An 18,741-nucleotide genomic window follows, 5' to 3' on the forward strand; every position below is an offset into this window, starting at 1 on the left:
GTCTGGATGGTGAAACAAATGTTTGAATGGGGCTTTATCTATTTCTTAGCTGTTACCATAATTCGAGATGAATGTCTTTGTGATTTGGCTCACAGAGGATTGTGGTTAGTTGTCACACCGTGTGGTTCAGTGGATGAGTGTTTGACTGCCATACAGAAGAGTGAAGGATCGAAATCCCACACAGTGGCTGAACACACATTCAATGAGGACAAGGTTACAGTAGAGGTTTGGCTCTGAAACTCCCACTTCGATGTGTGGATCACACCAAAGGAACTACTGAAACCAAAGTAATCAGTGCAGAAGCACAAATGAAGAAAAACACTTTGGTTTTTTGTATTTGCATCAGCAGTAAAGAGCAGTAACAGGGCCTGGATTTGAACCCAGGTATGCTGTGAGAACTTCACATCTCATGCTGTGTCCTCTGACCACTACACCATCAGCACACACACACACAGAAACACTTCTTTCTCCAATGTAAGGATAACCACATTTACACATTTAGAAAAAAAAACTAAATAAAAACAAATAATTAATATCAAATGTAAATTATTCAAAATACATGTAAACTACATCATATGCTAATATATTATTATATTTCATTGTTCAAAATGTGTAAAACCTGCTTATTCTTCAATTAAACACATGAACCATATTTCAGATGATCTTACAGCTGCTTGTGGGGCTTTAAATGTTACTAAACACAATTAAACACTGTAAATATCATCATTTACCTCTAAAGTCTCCTCATACTGTATTGAGGACTCTACACCAAATCTGGCCAATCAAAAGCTTTCTACAGAAAGTCCCTCCCCCAACAGACACGCGACAGAGCAGCAGCACAACAAACACACTTTCTGGACTCTCTACTGGAAATATGAGCTCATAAATACCTTTACTGGAGCTGTGAATCCACCTGGATGTGGAGGAGTGTGTGGAGGAGCGTCAGCTGTTGAGCGCTGGTCAAAGATCTGCAGCAGAAACACAACAGACACACGTGTGTATCTTCACTGCTGCAGAGGAGAGAGAGAGAGAGCAATGCCTGAACACAAATACTACAGCAACATCACTACAAACAAACCCACTGAAACAAAGTCACTTACAGGTGAGTCTCGTTACCCTCCATTTCTACACTCTGTGTCGCTCTTGTTCGCTGTCGGGCTGTAATATGTGCTGTTGACTGATATTATGAGTCTGTCACTGAGCTGTCATCTGCTGGAGCTCAACTTGACGCCAGTAACACGGTGTACCTGTGATGATCTGGTGGCGCTGTTGTCAAAGGTGTTCAGGCTAAAAGAGCAGCTCGCTGATGCCGCCTAGTGGAGCGGATGGATGCAGTCTCAGTTTGCAAATTCAAGTCTTCATCCAGATACTATTGGAGAAAGACTGATCAAATCTGCCTCTCGCAGAGTTCACAAGATGTTTTTTACATCCACTTGTTGCATCTTAATATAGCAACAGAAATACTTATAATTTAACACTTTATGAACGGCTTAATACAATATATGATTTTTAAAAAGCAGTCATCTTTATTGGGTCTTCATGAAAGGAAATGTGGTTGTGTTTTTGTTTGTAAAATTATTACTTGTGTCTGCGTCAGTGAAATCTGTAAGCCATGAAAACATTCTGCATCCCCAATATAAGAGCTCGTCAGATAAATTAAATGTGTGTTTATTGATGTGTGGCGCATTAATTACATACAAGCTAAATGACAATCTAGAGTGAATAACAGCATGGTGAGAAAGTCTCAAGCTTTAAAGTACAATATTTTACATTTAATTTGGCAATATTTTATGTCAAGTCTGTAATCATCAGCTTTTGACAATAGTTTTATATTACATTATTATTTGTTCGATATTTAATATCATTAATCGAGCATTTGTCCTGAAGTTCTAAATAAAGAGAGCAAAAATAATCACTTATGAAGATCAGATGTTTGAGTATCTGCTTTAAAGATTAAACAGTGGTTAAACACTCAGGAGGGAAATTAACAGGAGAGACCAAAACGACTGGTTGAATACTGGTATAATCTACATCCAGACTGGCAGCTGCTTCTACACAGAAAGTCTATCCTGCATATAAATAAATTACTTTGAAGAGATTTAACACATAAAATGGTAAATAACTCAGTAAACAGTTGTTTCCAGACCATCAAGAATAAAGTTCTGCTCAAGAGCTCTCCATGACATCTGACCTGGCTTGGTAGATCCTGAAAATAAAGATTTGACAGACAGAGACACTCCGACTGAACACATCACTAAACGAGGTCATGTTTAACTTCATTCACTGATCAAAATCATGTCAAAGATTAAATCAGGGTTTCTGCAGGTTTCATCAAGTTAAATGTAAGACATTTTAAAGACATTTTATGACCATTATGAATGAAATGTTAGACTTGTACAGGGCTAAATGCTGAGATTTTATTAGAATATCCCAGTTGGAACTGGCCCTATCAAAAACGATTATAATGTAAAACATTTAACATTACAATCATAATAATAATTTATTAATAAAACTCTAGGTCAGGTCAGTATCCTCAGCAGTAAATAAATGGAGAACTGTAAATGTCACTGTAGGGAAATTAATTAAATGCTATTTTTAAATAAAAAGTTGAACGTTGTATTGAGATTGTTGATGATTGTCTGGGTATTAATGGTCAGATTAGGGAGCTATAAATGAACAAGGGAAAATTAAGAGCTGTTAAAAAAGATTTGAGATCTATAACACAATATTTCAGTAGATTTAAGACTTTTGTAAGGTCTAAAACTTTGCTTTAATGAGTTAAGACATTTTAACACTTTTAACAGCGCGGACACCTCAAAACTTCCTGCTTTCTTTTAAACAATAAAATGTTTGTGGTTGTCACCATCAGAGGAGGAAAATACAGATAACTACAGCTGCGCCACAGGAAGCTGAAATCTCAATGCTTTGCATTTGCTGAGCTAAAATTCAGAAAAATCACCACAATCATTCAAATCAATAGATCTGCAAAGGTGTAATTCAGAAATATCACCACAGGAGGGCGACATGTTTAAAATCAGTCAATTAGATTTGCAGTGGTGTAATTCACCAAAATCCCCACACGAGGGCGAATACTTTAAAACCATTAGATTGAAGATTTGCAAAGGTGTAATTCAGAAATTCTCCACACGAGGGTGAAACTTTTATTATTTTAGAGCGACGGCAGTGCAGTTCACAAACATCACCACAAGAGGGAGAATATTTTAAATACATTATATTCCAAATTTGCAAATGCGTAATTCAGAATAATCTCCACATGAGGGCGCAATATTTGATACAAATGTAATATTTGTTTATTTGTCTATTATTAGCTCAGATATGCACTGTGTGTAATAATGTGTGTATTTGTGTGTCGACTCTACAGGATCAGTGAAGTGTTGTGGACTGAAAGCCTGTTGAACAGAAGCAGAGACGTGTGGCCAAACACTGACTGTAATGATGATGATCATCTGCTGCTGCACAGGTGATGTAGATCATGTGTGTGATTGTGATAGTGTGTGTGTGTGTGTGTGTGTGTGTGTGTGTGTCTGTTCCACATGTCGGTTACCATCATTTGCTTTGTGGAGGGTCACTCCTCTAGAAAGTAAATGATGGTAACCGAAATGGGTGGGGAAGGGACGAAGGTCCAGAATTTTTATACAGTTCATTTTAAATTTTTGTCAGGCTGTAAAGTATAACCCCTGCTGGACACGGCTCCGGAAGCTCCAGGGGGAGACCGAACTGGTATCCCCCCTTCTTCAGGCGCGCCTCACACTCACTCACCATTCACTCATATCGCAGAGTTCTGGCTGGGATCATACCAGCAACCCCTGAAGCCGTGGGGCAGCGCTCTTACCACAGAGCCACAGATCTCCTGTCTGAACACCTGATGGAACTGATGTTTGACTGCAGACCTGTGTGTGAGCTGTTTCAATAAAACAAGATACAAATCAGGTGTGAACCCTTGTCTTTATGAGTCTGTTCCTCAGAGAACTTGTGTTGGTTGATTCACACACCCATCATGAGTTTCACGTCAGCGTCCATCATCAGGAGCTCTTGGTCAATATAATGAGCTCAAGATGGACATTAGCCATAGTGAGGTTTGAACCCGGGTCTCCTTGATTAAAGCTCAACACTTTATGACCTGAGCCACTGTGTCTGGATGCTGATGGATATGTCTGAATGGGGCTTTATCACTAATTTCATCATGACCAAGGTTTGACATTTGTTTGTTTGTAATTTGGCTCACAAAACAACTCCTGCCAAAAGTCAAGCTCTGTGGTTCAGTTGATGAGCGTTCAACTTTAGTACAGAAGTGTGAAGGATCGAATCCTGCTAGAACAAGATACAAGTCAGATTTGAATCTTTGACTTTATGAGTCTCTCCTCAGAGAACTTGTGTTTATTAACTCAACCATCATGTGTTTCACATCAGCGTCCATCATCCAACTTGAGCTCATTATAATCACCATCAGCTTCCATCATCAGGGCAGGACACTGATGGTGAATATAATGAGCTCAAGTTGGACATTAGCCATAGTGAGGTTCGAACCCGGGTCTCCTTGATTAAAGCTCAAATCTTTATGACCTGAGCCACTGTGTCTGGATGGTGAAGCAAATGTTTAAATGGGGCTTTATCTATTTCTTAGCTTTGACCATAATTCGAGATGAATGTCTTTGTAATTTGGCTCACAGAGGATTGTGGTTAGTTGTCACACCCTGTGGTTCAGTGGATGAGTGTTTGACTGCCATACAGAAGAGTGAAGGATCGAAATCCCACACAGTGGCTGAACACACATTAGATGAGGACAAGGTTACAGTAGAGGTTTGGCTCTGAAACCCACTTTGCTGTGTGGATCACACCAAAGGAACTACTGAAACCAAAGTAATCAGTGCAGAAGCACAAATGAGGAAAAACACTTTTGTATTTTGTATTTGCATCAGCAGTAAAGAGCAGTAACAGGGCCTGGATTTGAACCCAGGTATGCTGTGAGAACTTCACATCTCATGCTGTGTCCTCTGACCACTACACCATCAGCACACACACACAGAGAAACACTTCTTTCTCCAATGTAAGGATAACCACATTTACACATTTAGAAAAAAACTAAATAAACACAAATAATTAATATCAAACATAAATTATTCAAAATACATGTAAACTACATCATATGCTAATATATTATTATATTTCATTGTTCAAAATGTGTAAAACCTGCTTATTCTTCAATTAAACACATGAACCATATTTCAGATGATCTTACAGCTGCTTGTGGGGCTTTAAATGTTACTAAACACAATTAAACACTGTAAATATCATCATTTACCTCTAAAGTCTCCTCATACTGTATTGAGGACTCTACACCAAATCTGGCCAATCAAAAGCTTTCTACAGAAAGTCCCTCCCCCAACAGACACGCGACAGAGCAGCAGCACAACAAACACACTTTCTGGACTCTCTACTGGAAATATGAGCTCATAAATACCTTTACTGGAGCTGTGAATCCACCTGGATGTGGAGGAGTGTGTGGAGGAGCGTCAGCTGTTGAGCGCTGGTCAAAGATCTGCAGCAGAAACACAACAGACACACGTGTGTATCTTCACTGCTGCAGAGGAGAGAGAGAGAGAGAGAGCAATGCCTGAACACAAACACTACAGCAACATCACTACAAACAAACCCACTGAGACAAAGTCACTTACAGGTGAGTCTCGTTACTCTCCATTTCTGCACTCTGTGTCGCTCTTGTTCGCTGTCTGGCTGTAATATGTGCTGTTGACTGACATTATGAGTCTGTCACTGAGCTGTCATCTGCTGGAGCTCAACTTGACGCCAGTAAAACGGTGTACCTGTGATGATCTGTGGCGCTGTTGTTAAAGGTGTTCAGGCTAAAAGAGCAGCTCGCTGATGTCACCTAGTGGAGCGGATGGGAACTGCGCTTTAATGCCCACACTTAACCCCACCCCTTACAATGACGTCACTTGCTCCATTGAGTGCGTCGTGTCTGACATTGTAAGTCTGATTTATGCAGTCTCAGTTTGCAAATTCAAGTCTTCATCCAGATACTATTGGAGAAAGACTGATCAAATCTGCCTCTTGCTGAGTTCACAAGATGTTTTTTACATCCACTTGTTGCATCTTAATATAGCAACAGAAATATTTATAATTCAACACTTTATGAACGGCTTAATACAATATATAATTTTAAAAAGCAGTCATCTTTATTGGGCCTTCATGAAAGGAAATGTGGTTGTGTTTTTGTTGGTAAAATTATTACTTGTGTCTGCGTCAGTGAAATCTGTAAGCAATGAAAACATTCTGCATCCCCAATATAAGAGCTCGTCAGATAAATTAAATGTGTGTTTATTGATGTGTGGCGCATTAATTACATACAGGCTAAATGACAATCTAGAGTGAATAACAGCATGGTGAGAAAGTCTCAAGCTTTAAAGTACAATATTTTACATTTAATTTGGCAATATTTTATGTCAAGTGTGTAATCATCAGCTTTTGACAATACGTCACTTTAGAATTACAAGGTTCTATCTGACATTTTAGTCAAAATTGAGTTATTGACATATTCTTAATAATTGATAACTTATTTACATTATGGGATGTTTTTTATAAGTTGTTTACATTTTAAGACTTTTTATTTAAAAAACAAATGTTACACACATACTGTTTGCTGTGGAATGTGAAAACTTTGAAGCTCAAAATCTCAAAATCATCCAGAACGCAGATCAAACCTTATAATTCCAAGGTGACGAATAGTTTTATGTTATTAATAATTGTTTGATATTTCCATTAGTGCTGCAACAATGAATCATTTAAATCAATAAAACTCAATTACTAAAAGCGTTGGCAACGAAATTCATAATCGATTAGTTGTGACGTGCGACACGGGGACGTTTGATTATTAAAAAACACTTTAGTTCAGCACGGAGCGGAGTGAACACGGTCTCTCTCGTGCACTGATACAGAGTTCGGCGCCTCATAGACAGGGATGAGGAGGAAGGGAGTTCAACAGCAGGGTAAATCACTAAAGAATCCTACTTTTGTTCCGTTTTGAAGTGAGGACCGTAAAGTCCCTGGTGCTGATATTTTACTCGTTATCCAGCTTGACAAGCATGACAAGTTAGCGTTAGCTTGTTAACACTTACGGCAACTAAAAAATCAAATTGAGCTTTGGCACGTTGGCTGGCGCTGAGCCAGAGAAAGACATGTCATATTATCACAATTATGCAGCTTTTTAACCGCCTAATGCTTATTTTATATTCTAGACATGTAAATACACACAAGTACTAGTAAAACAATATATGTAGAGTTTGTGAAACACATACACATACCATCTGTTGTCATGTATAGCTGCACTGCAAAAAAGCTTTTCTTATTTAGTAATTTCGTCTCGTTTTCAGTCCAAATATGTAAAAAATCTTAAATCAAGAACAGACAAGAAAAATGAGCTGAGAAAATTAAGTGATGCTTCAAACTTCTGTTTGAGATTATATCTCATTAAGATTATTTTTCTTAGCCCATTGGCAAATAATTTTGCTTGTTTTAAGCAAACAATCACTAAATTTCTTATGTTATTTCATGTGTCTAGTATGTATCTTGATTTAAAAATGTTTAGATATTTTAGTATTTACAGGACAAAACTACTTAATATAACAGCTCAGGGATGAGCTTTAATGCTTTAATAATTAATGCTTTTCTTGTTTTGTTTTTTATTTGATCAATCGATTAATCACAAAAAAATCGACAGATTAATCAATTAAAATAATAATGGTTAGTTGCAGCCCTTATTTCCATATTGTTAATCGAGCATTCGTCCTGAAGTTCTAAATAAAGCGAGCAAAAATAATCACTTATGAAGATCAGATGTTTGAGTATCTGCTTTAAAGATTAAACAGTGGTTAAACACTCAGGAGGGAAATTAACAGGAGAGACCAAAACGACTGGTTGAATACTGGTATAATCTACATCCAGACTGGCAGCTGCTTCTAATAATTTATTAATAAAACTCTAGGTCAGGTCAGTATCCTCAGCAGTAAATAAATGGAGAACTGTAAATGTTACTGTAGGGAAATTAATTAAATGCTATTTTTAAATAAAAAGTTGAACGTTGTATTGAGATTGTTGGTGATTGTCTGGGTATTAATGGTCAGATTAGGGAGCTATAAATGAACAAGGGAAAATTAAGAGCTGTTAAAAAAGATTTAAGACCTATAACACAATATTTCAGTAGATTTAAGACTTTTGTAAGGTCTAAAACTTTGCTTTAATGAGTTAAGACATTTTAACACTTTTAACAGCGCGGACACCTCAAAACTTCCTGCTTTCTTTTAAACAATAAAATGTTTGTGGTTGTCACCATCAGAGGAGGAAAATACAGATAACTACAGCTGCGCCACAGGAAGCTGAAATCTCAATGCTTTGCATTTGCTGAGCTAAAATTCAGAAAAATCACCACAATCATTCAAATCAATAGATCTGCAAAGGTGTAATTCAGAAATATCACCACAGGAGGGCGACGTGTTTAAATTCATTCAATTAGATTTGCAGTGGTGTAATTCACCTAAATCACCACACGAGGGTGAACATTTTAAAATCATTAGATTGAAGATTTGCAAAGGTGTAATTCAGAAATTCTCCACACGAGGGTGAAACTTTTATTATTTTAGAGCGACGGCAGTGCAGTTCACAAACATCACCACAAGAGGGAGAATATTTTAAATACATTATATTCCAAATTTGCAAATGCGTAATTCAGAATAATCTCCACATGAGGGCGCAATATTTGATACAAATGTAATATTTGTTTATTTGTCTATTATTAGCTCAGATATGCAATGTGTGTAATAATGTGTGTATTTGTGTGTCGACTTTACAGGATCAGTTAAGTGTTGTGGACTGAAAGCCTGTTGAACAGAAGCAGAGACGTGTGGCCAAACGCTGACTGTAATGATGATGATCATCTGCTGCTGCACAGGTGATGTAGATCATGTGTGTGATTGTGATAGTGTGTGTGTGTGTGTGTGTGTGTGTTTGTGTGTGTGTGTGTGTGTGTCTGTTCCACATATCGGTTACCATCATTTGCTTTGTGGAGGGTCACTCCTCTAGAAAGTAAATGATGGTAACCGAAATGGGTGGGGAAGGGACGAAGGTCCAGAATTTTTATACAGTTCATTTTAAATTTTTGTCAGGCTGTAAAGTATAACCCCTGCTGGACACGGCTCCGGAAGCTCCAGGGGGAGACCGAACTGGTATCCCCCCTTCTTCAGGCGCGCCTCACACTCACTCACCATTCACTCATATCGCAGAGTTCTGGCTGGGATCATACCAGCAACCCCTGAAGCCGTGGGGCAGCGCTCTTACCACAGAGCCACAGATCTCCTGTCTGAACACCTGCTGGAACTGATGTTTGACTGCAGACCTGTGTGTGAGCTGTTTCAATAAAACAAGATACAAATCAGGTGTGAACCCTTGTCTTTATGAGTCTCTTCCTCAGTGAGCTTGTGTTGATTTACTCACCCATCATGAGTTTCACATCAGCGTCCATCATCAGGAGCTCTTGGTCAATATAATGAGCTCAAGATTGACATTAGCCATAGTGAGGTTTGAACCCGGGTCTCCTTGATTAAAGCTCAACACTTTATGACCTGATCCACTGTGTCTGGATGCTGGAGGAGATATCTGAATGGGGCTTTATCACTAATATCATCATGACCAAGGTTTGACATTTGTTTCTTTGTAATTTGGCTCACAAAACAACTGCTGCCAAAAATCAAGCTCTGTGGTTCAGTGGATGAGCGTTCAACTTTAGTACAGAAGTGTGAAGGATCGAATCCTGCTAGAACAAGATACAAGTCAGATTTGAATCTTTGACTTTATGAGTCTCTCCTCAGAGATCTTGTGTTTATTAACGCAACCATCATGTGTTTCACATCAGTGTCCAACTTGAGCTCATTATAATCACCATCAGCTTCCATCATCAGGGCAGGACACTGATGGTGAATATAATGAGGTCAAGATAGACATTAGCCATAGTGAGGTTCAAACCCGGGTCTTCTTGATTAAAGCTCAACACTTTATGACCTGAGCCACTGTGTCTGGATGGTGAAACAAGTGGTTGAATGGGGCTTTATCTATTTCTTAGCTTTGACCATAATTCGAGATGAATGTCTTTGTAATTTGGCTCACAGAGGATGGTGGTTAGTTGTCACACCGTGTGGTTCAGTGGATGAGTGTTTGACTGCCATACTGAAGAGTGAAGGATCGAAATCCCACACAGTGGCTGAACACACATTAGATGAGGACAAGGTTACAGTAGAGGTTTGGCTCTGAAACCCACTTCGCTGTGTGGATCACACCAAAGGAACTACTGAAACCAAAGTAATCAGTGCAGAAGCACAAATGAGGAAAAACACTTTTGTATTTTGTATTTGCATCAGCAGTAAAGAGCAGTAACAGGGCCTGGATTTGAACCCAGGTATGCTGTGAGAACTTCACATCTCATGCTGTGTCCTCTGACCACTACACCATCAGCACACACACACAGAGAAACACTTCTTTCTCCAATGTAAGGATAACCACATTTACACATTTTGAAAAAAAAAACTAAATAAACACAAATAATTAATATCAAATGTAAATTATTCAAAATACATGTAAACTACATCATATGCTAATATATTATTATATTTCATTGTTCAAAATGTGTAAAAGCTGCTTATTCCTCAATTAAACACATGAACCATATTTCAGATGATCTTACAGCTGCTTGTGGGGCTTTAAATGTTACTAAACACAATTAAACACTGTAAATATCATCATTTACCTCTAAAGTCTCCTCATACTGTATTGAGGACTCTACACCAAATCTGGCCAATCAAAAGCTTTCTACAGAAAGTCCCTCCCCCAACACACACGCGACAGAGCAGCAGCACAACAAACACACTTTCTGGACTCTCTACTGGAAATAAGAGCTCATAAATACCTTTACTGGAGCTGTGAATCCACCTGGATGTGGAGGAGTGTGTGGAGGAGCGTCAGCTGTTGAGCGCTGGTCAAAGATCTGCAGCAGAAATACAACAGACACACGTGTGTATCTTCACTGTTGCAGAGGAGAGAGAGAGAGCAATGCCTGAACACAAACACTACAGCAACATCACTACAAACAAACCCACTGAAACAAAGTCACTTACAGGTGAGTCTCGTTACTCTCCATTTCTACACTCTGTGTCGCTCTTGTTCGCTGTCGGGCTGTAATATGTGCTGTTGACTGACATTATGAGTCTGTCACTGAGCTGTCATCTGCTGGAGCTCAACATGACGCCAGTAACACGGTGTACCTGTGATGATCTGTGTCGCTGTTGTCAAAGGTCTTCAGGCTAAAAGAGCAGCTCGCTGTTGCCGCCTAGTGGAGTGGATGGAGAACTGCGCTTTACAGTATATGCGCTTGCAGTTTTTAAAACCGATAAAGTAGATTTTACATGTTGTTTTTATTTTAAATATGTTTAATTGGTGTAACACTTTCCAGAAAACATAAAAAGCAGTTAATAGCTGGGAATAATTAATTGTTAATAATAAAAACATGATGAAAAAATGCAAATACAGACTAATGTAGTTTTGTGGAGGTTGAAATTGATAATAACTATTTCTAATATTCAAGAATCTTGATGTGCAAGCAAAATAAGTGTAGAGCATTCATTAAATGACAATGCTTTAAAGTGATGCTAAAATAAGAGAGGGCAAGGAGCATAGATTCAGAAATAGAGAATAGCAGAGTTTTATTATTGATATCTGCACCTTTTGGTGTTTGCTTTGTACGATGCACGTGAGCTGGCAAAAGTCCTGCATAAGCAAAGTGTTCAGGCAGACATTTTAATATTGTAAAAGTGATCGAACATTGTGCATAATCGTTACAATACTTTAATTATAATTCTAATAAACTATATATAATTTATAATTCTTAAACTATAATTCTATTTCTACTTTAAAATCAAGTAAATTAAATGAACGTTTAAGTGATTACAAAGGTATTGTGTAAAAACTGGAGAAACAAAAGTTTTATATTGTACAAGGGAGAGTGTGTTTCTGTAACATTTTTGTGAAAGGTGTTGTGGAATGTTTAGCAAAAAATAGATCTTTTGATGATGATGATTATTACTACTATTAATATTTTTATTATTATTTTTTTATTATTATTTGTAATTGTTTTTACTCTTTATTGTAAATGGAAAAGGGGCATTTACACAATGAGAAACTTAAAAAAAAACATTGTTTATAGATGTATTTGAAGTTTTAAATTTATTGAAAATACATTGATGCATTTTGGATAAAGCAAAATGTCTTTAAATAGTTCTTGAAGGAACACATTTTATACTGTTAAGGTACAATAAGTCTAGTCACTGTAGTGGGACCTTCATGGATCAGATTTGTACCTTTGATGAAGTCACAGTATTGTATCTGCAGGTCTTAAAAACCGAAGGTACATTCTGGTTCTCTATTGGCTCGTTTCCACTGACTGGTACGGTACGGTTTGGTTTGGTACGGGTCACCTTTATCAGGCTTGCGTTTCCACTAACAAGGGTACCTTTTTGGTGGGCATGGTGTATGACAAAGTTTCAGTCGACGTCATTCTCGCTGGAGGAAATGTCTACAATAAAGCTGTACGAGTCGCTCACATATCATATGAGAAGCACTTCTCACAAAACAGATGCTTTACACACATAAATACTTGTGTAGAAATGTTTATTATAAACTTTTCTATGAACATGAGTTGATTATAACTGCAGATCAATGACAGTGCGAAACAGCCTACTGTAACGTCTGTAATTATATTAAATAACTAAATAAATGAACATATATAAACACATACAGCCCCTTACAGTCTCTGATATGTTACCAACTACAGAAGAACTACACACAGCAGACATTTTTGTCCGTATCTAGGTTCAAAACAATACAAAATATAGCCTACAGTCAGTGAAAACCTCTCATCTGTGTCTGTAATCCTCAGCAGCACATGTAGCCTCTGTTAGAGAGTAATTTCGTCATTCCCGGTTCATATTAGTCCAAAATGTGAAGATAATAAGTTAGTTAATCATGGCATTTTGTTCATGTTTGCTGAAATAATGTGCTCCTTTTTTCGGCTTCTCCTATGTTTCTTCACGCTTCACTCTCGCGTTTGTCAGTGTCTGACAGGATCGGGTTTCAAAAGCACGTCAATAATCAAGCGCAGGTTATTATCATCAGCTCAAGAAGTTTGTTATTTCAGATATAACGTTAGACGTGCGTGAGCGCTAGCAAGAAAGCGAAACCGCTCGCGCCTCAGACTGGCTCATAAAAAACTACGGGGCACAGGGTAAATCTGCTCTTCTTCTTGGCTTTGTGGCTGTTTATCAAGACGACGACAAGGTTTGTTTGAGCCCGGGTCGAGCATGGCTCGTTATTATATGTATAAATCATTCCGCTGTAATGTCTCGGCTGTGTATTTCAAACACAGTGGGTTTTTTGTTTTCATTCTTGCTTGTTGCGTAAGCGAATGACGTATCTCTGTAAACCAATAGCGTTCAGCTGCGCATGTGGCTCCGCCTTTTGGTACCCTTTCTCGTGTTTGGTACCCTTTCGAAAGGGTGCCGAAAAAGTGATACGGTACGGTACGGTTCGGCTTTTATGGCCGTTTCCACCGTCAAAAAGCGTACCAAACCAAACCGAACCGTACCGTACCACTTTAGGTACCGCCTTAAGGTACAAATCATGTCCTTAAAGGTATAAACTGCAATGGTACAAATTAGTTTCTTTGTCTTAAGGTACAATTCTGTTCCATAAAAAGGTATTGCCCCAGTGACAAGGGTTTGTACCTTCTTTGGTACAACATTTTTTTCATTTCACTTACTTTACATTTTCTAGGCAAATGAAGAAAAATCTTTATAAAAGATACAAAAGACATAATCTATGTTTATATAGAAAAACTGGTTATAATCTTGTGTTTGGTTGTAAAAGCACATCTACAGCTGTTTCTCTAAACAAGCCAGATGATTTTATTTTGACTAATAGTTTTAGTCCTAATTTTAGTTACCCTCTGAGCTTGAGTGTGTCTGGCTGTTACTAATCATAGTAACGCTAAAATCATATTCACTACTGTCAGTTGTTTGTCAAATAGATTTGCAGTTATTGGTCAAGCCCAGTTGTTGGAGCAGTGTATGAAATGCTGTCTATAGTCTTTGCACTTGTGAGTTTGAACTAAAATTTTACAGTTCATTTATTTTATTTCAGTCTGTCAAAAATACAGTATAAAGCAACTACTCTTGGTCATGGTCTTTGAAGTTTGAGGGAGAGACGCTAATTCATAAAAATCTCCACAAGAGGGCGAAATTTTCAATTCATTACTATAAATTTGCAATGGCGTAATTCACCAAAGTCTCCACATGAGATTATTTTTTTTTTTAAGAGCGGCAGCAATTCAGTTCACAAAAACCACCACAAGAGGGCGAAGATTATAAATTCGTTAGATTTGCAATGATGTCATTCAGAATAATCTCCACATGAGGGCGCAATATTTAATGCATATTTGTATATTTGTCTATTATTAGATCAGATGTGTAATGTGTGTATTAATGTGTTTATTTGTGTCGACTCTACAGGATCAGTGAAGTGTTGTGGACTGAAAGCCTGTTGAACAGAACCAGAGACATGTGGACAGACACTGACTGTGATGATGAGCATCTGCTGCTGCACAGGTGATGTAGATCATATGTGTGATTGTGTGTGTGTGTCTGTTCCACATGTCGGTTACCATCATTTGCTTTGTGGAGGGTCAGAGCCAGAGATCTCCTCATTAGGCATTTGCTGGAACTTATACTTTACTGTTTATCACTGTTAGATGATAAAGAACTCTATGACTTGCAATGATTCGAACTTAAGTCTTTTGTGATGGGTTGAGATCTCATGCCAACTGCTTTTACCACAGAGCCACAGATCTTGTGTTGAAGTGCTTGCAGGAACTTTTAATTCAGTCTATGTTACCTGTGATTCTTATGATAAATAAATTAAACTTTTCTCAAGCTGAGGTTTGAACACAAGTCCTGTCTGGCGGTTTAAGATATCGATCTCTGAGCCATAGACCTCCTGTATGGATGCTTGCTGGAACTTACATTTCCCTGCTGACCTGTGTGTGAGCTGTCATTGCTCAATAAAACACAGTTATAGTGGCATTTGAAGCCTTAATGAAAGTTTCTTCCTCAGAGAACATATGTTTCTTCACTCAGCCATCAGGGATTTCTTGTTTGTGTTTGGCATTTGATTGCTTTTGTTGCCTAGAATTTGCCTTGAGGAATTATTTAAAGCAGTTTGGTAACTGTGGGATTCTTACCTAGACTTTCCAACACCAAAAGTCTAATGACTATTCACTGCACCACACAATCTGTTATGATAAACAAGTGCTTTAAATGACGTTTTAGACTTTTTTGGACCTAAATTGATTAATAAATAAGGACATTGGTGATTGTGGGATTTAAACCCCAACAACACCAAAGAACAAACAACCAGCCACTGAGCGTGAACCGTATTTTGGTGACTTTAAACCATCTTATAGACTTTTAGATTAAATTGAAAGTATTTGCTTTGAACTTGAACTTGTTTTTAATAAAAACCCAATTCCTATTTAAGCAATCATGCGATTCAAACTTAGACGTTCTTGTACCAAGGTGCAATCAACTATCCACTCAACCAGACACAAAATTATGCGTATGTTATTTAAATATGAATTTAAAACAACGTTTACATTTTTTTAACCTAATTTCTAAGAAACATCTTTGCAATCAAAACAAATACTTAGATTACAATTCTTAAGTACTTCATACATAGAAATTATTTCATAGAAACTTTGTTTTACAAAGCGTTTGACTTGACACAAACTGTGTCGAACTAAAAGTTTAAACTGATAAGTCATCCAGCTCCGTCAACACAAGTTTTTCATGTTTTTTTTCTGACACCTTTGATTCTGCTAACTCTCACAAATCTCTTTTCATGCAAACGTGATGCTATCTTGTGTCATTCTCACCAAAATGAGACCTTGAGTTTACTACAACCTGATTGAAAACACCTGAGGCCAATCAAGGTCTTCAGGATTGCTTGTAACATGAATGCAGGTTGTTGCTCAACTTATTAAGCATAATTAAACTGTAGTATGGTAAAAATCACCACAGGAGGGTGCAATAAAGTTAATTTGTAGCAATGTAGTTCATAAAGATCCCCACAGGAGGGCGCAATAAAGTTAGTTTGTAGCAATGTAGTTCATAAAAATCACCACAGGAGGGCGCAATAATGTTAGTTTGTAGCAGTGTAGTTTACAAAAATCAACATAGGTGGGCGCGCTACCTTAAGAATCAATAAAGTCAATGTAGTTAACAAAACCATCACAGGAGGGCACAATAAAGCCAATTTGTAGTGATGTAGTTCACAAAATTCACTGCTGGAGGGCGCAATAAAGTCATGTTCTAGCTATGTAGTTAACATAATTCACCAGAGGAGGGACCACTTATGTCAATTGTAGCAATGTAGCTAATAAAAATCACCACATTAGGGCATAATAAAGTCACTTTGTAGTGATGTACTTAACACAAATCACCACAGGAGGGCGCAATAAAATAAATTTGAAGCAATGTAGTTCACAAAAATCAACATAGGTGAACGCCCTACCTTAAGAATCAATAAAGTCAATGTAGTTAAGAAAAATCACCACAGGAGGGCATAATAAAGTCAATTTGTAGAGATGTAGTTCACAAAATTCACTGGAGGGCGCAATAAAGTCATGTTATAGCCATGTAGTTCACATAATTCACCAGAGGAGGTATCAATAATGTCAATTGTAGCAATGTAGCTAACAAAAATCACCACATGAGGGTGTAATAAAGTCAGTTTGTAGTTATGTAGTTAACAAAAATTACCACAGGAGGGCGCTATAAAGTGAATTTGTAGCAATGTAGTTCACAAAAATCACCACAGGAGGGCCTAATAAAGTGAATTTGTAGCATTCTAGTTCACAGTTCACCACAGGAGGGCGCAATAAAATTGTTTATTTGTAGTGATGTAGTTCACAGAAAACACAGGAGGGTGCGCTACATTAAGGATCAGTAAAGTCAATGTAGTTAAGAAAAATCACCACAGGAGGGCGCATAATGTAATTTTTAGAAATGTAGTTTACAAAATTCAACACAGGAGGGCACAATAATGTAAATTTGTAGCAATGTAGTTCACAAAAACCACCACAGGAGGGCGCAATCTCTTTGCAATTATTAGTCAATTAGGGTGTTCTCACACATGTACATGTACAGTTGCCTTGAACCAGGCCGAACCATGCTTGTCCTTCCTCCGTCTCCCATGATGGCCCGCACTCACATTACATTCGGGTCTGGGCACGCTTGTCATCGATGATGCGCTGTTCAGTAAGCGCTTTCGCTCAGCACAGTGGAGATTTCTTTAGTTATATTGTTTTAGTGGTTTGGGATGCAGTGACACGCAGTCAAATATTTTGCTGAACAGATCAGATCACTTTTGATGCTCATAAAATCCTTGTGCTTCAGGAATTAGGAGGTTTGCTGAAGGTGCAGCCGTCATCCAACCGTCTTCCAACCGGGCCAGGGCTGGCCAAGTGAACCGTGCCTGAGCCCGATTCAGAGCACTCGCACTTCTCAAACGTGCCTGGTTCAGGTAGCATAGTGTGAGTACACCCTTAGACTCATTAAACTAATACAGGCCATAGTTCTGCAGGCTCTGTGGTGCAAGCAGGGGTGTAGCACACATTTTAAAAGTGGGGGGGGGACGGTTGTATGAGATCATACGTTCATATAATTATTAATCACCTGTTTCTAAATGGTCTGTCTCTAAAAGTGAGGGGGACGTAGCCCCCCGTCCCCCCCGGTTGCTTTGCCTCTGGGTGCAAGTAATAATGAGCTGTGGTTTAAATCCAACTATCAATTATGTTAAATTGTGATCATTATATACGAAAAATTGCTTAAACACCACAGCAGACTGAATCCATGGTGGGTCAGTGGACAACAACAGGCCCATGATCTGAGAATTGCAGATTCAATTCAATATTCTGCTTTAGATAACTTCCTAATGGTTTAACTAGAATAAAAAAAGACAAAGTTACAAAAAAAAAAAAAAAAAAAAATCAATAGTTTATAAGCACACCAGTGGCTCAGTGGTCTGCACAGCAGGTCATGATCCAGAAGTTCCAAGTTCAAGTGCCACTTTAGCTTAGTCAGAGCAGCCAATCAAAGAAGACGATAGTAAATAGGAGGATGGGCTAATTGAGAGGAGCCAATTACAAGGCACTAATTAACTACCCAAACCAATTAGGTCAATAGGAGAAGGTGCTAATATACTGTATTTAAAAAAGCTAAACATATATAAAAAGTGAAAAGGGCTAATAACACTAGGGGGAAAAACTTGATCATCAAAAAAAAAAAAAGGCATAAAAATACTTTTCCCCTTAAACCAAAGAATCAGCTCAGGACCTTTAAGATGCTTGAACCAGCCAGACTGTGGAAAAACCACATGAGCAGCTAAAATACGCCTTGCTAAATGATCAGTCACTAACATTTTTGCATAAAAAAAAAAAAAAAAAAAAAAAAAAGAGTTTGTTTTTAGCTCAGCAATGACAGAAACTAGTTTATATCCTGATAAACTAAATTCTTAACCAGAAACAGTGCAAATCTGTGGATAAGTTACCCATAA

The 18,741-nt window shown here is 37.9% G+C and overlaps 1 long non-coding RNA gene across 1 annotated transcript; it reads left to right on the forward strand.

Annotated features, from left to right (window-relative positions):
- The first annotated feature begins 816 nt into the window (after window positions 1-816).
- Window positions 817-3,878, forward strand: LOC130222598 (uncharacterized). The gene is made up of 3 exons (XR_008836518.1): window positions 817-1,102; window positions 3,383-3,481; window positions 3,682-3,878. It is a non-coding gene; the product is annotated as an uncharacterized LOC130222598 (long non-coding RNA).
- Window positions 3,879-18,741: the final 14,863 nt, after the last annotated feature.

The sequence above is a fragment of the Danio aesculapii genome, chromosome 4, assembly GCF_903798145.1.
Source record: "Danio aesculapii chromosome 4, fDanAes4.1, whole genome shotgun sequence".
NCBI lineage: Eukaryota > Metazoa > Chordata > Actinopteri > Cypriniformes > Danionidae > Danio > Danio aesculapii.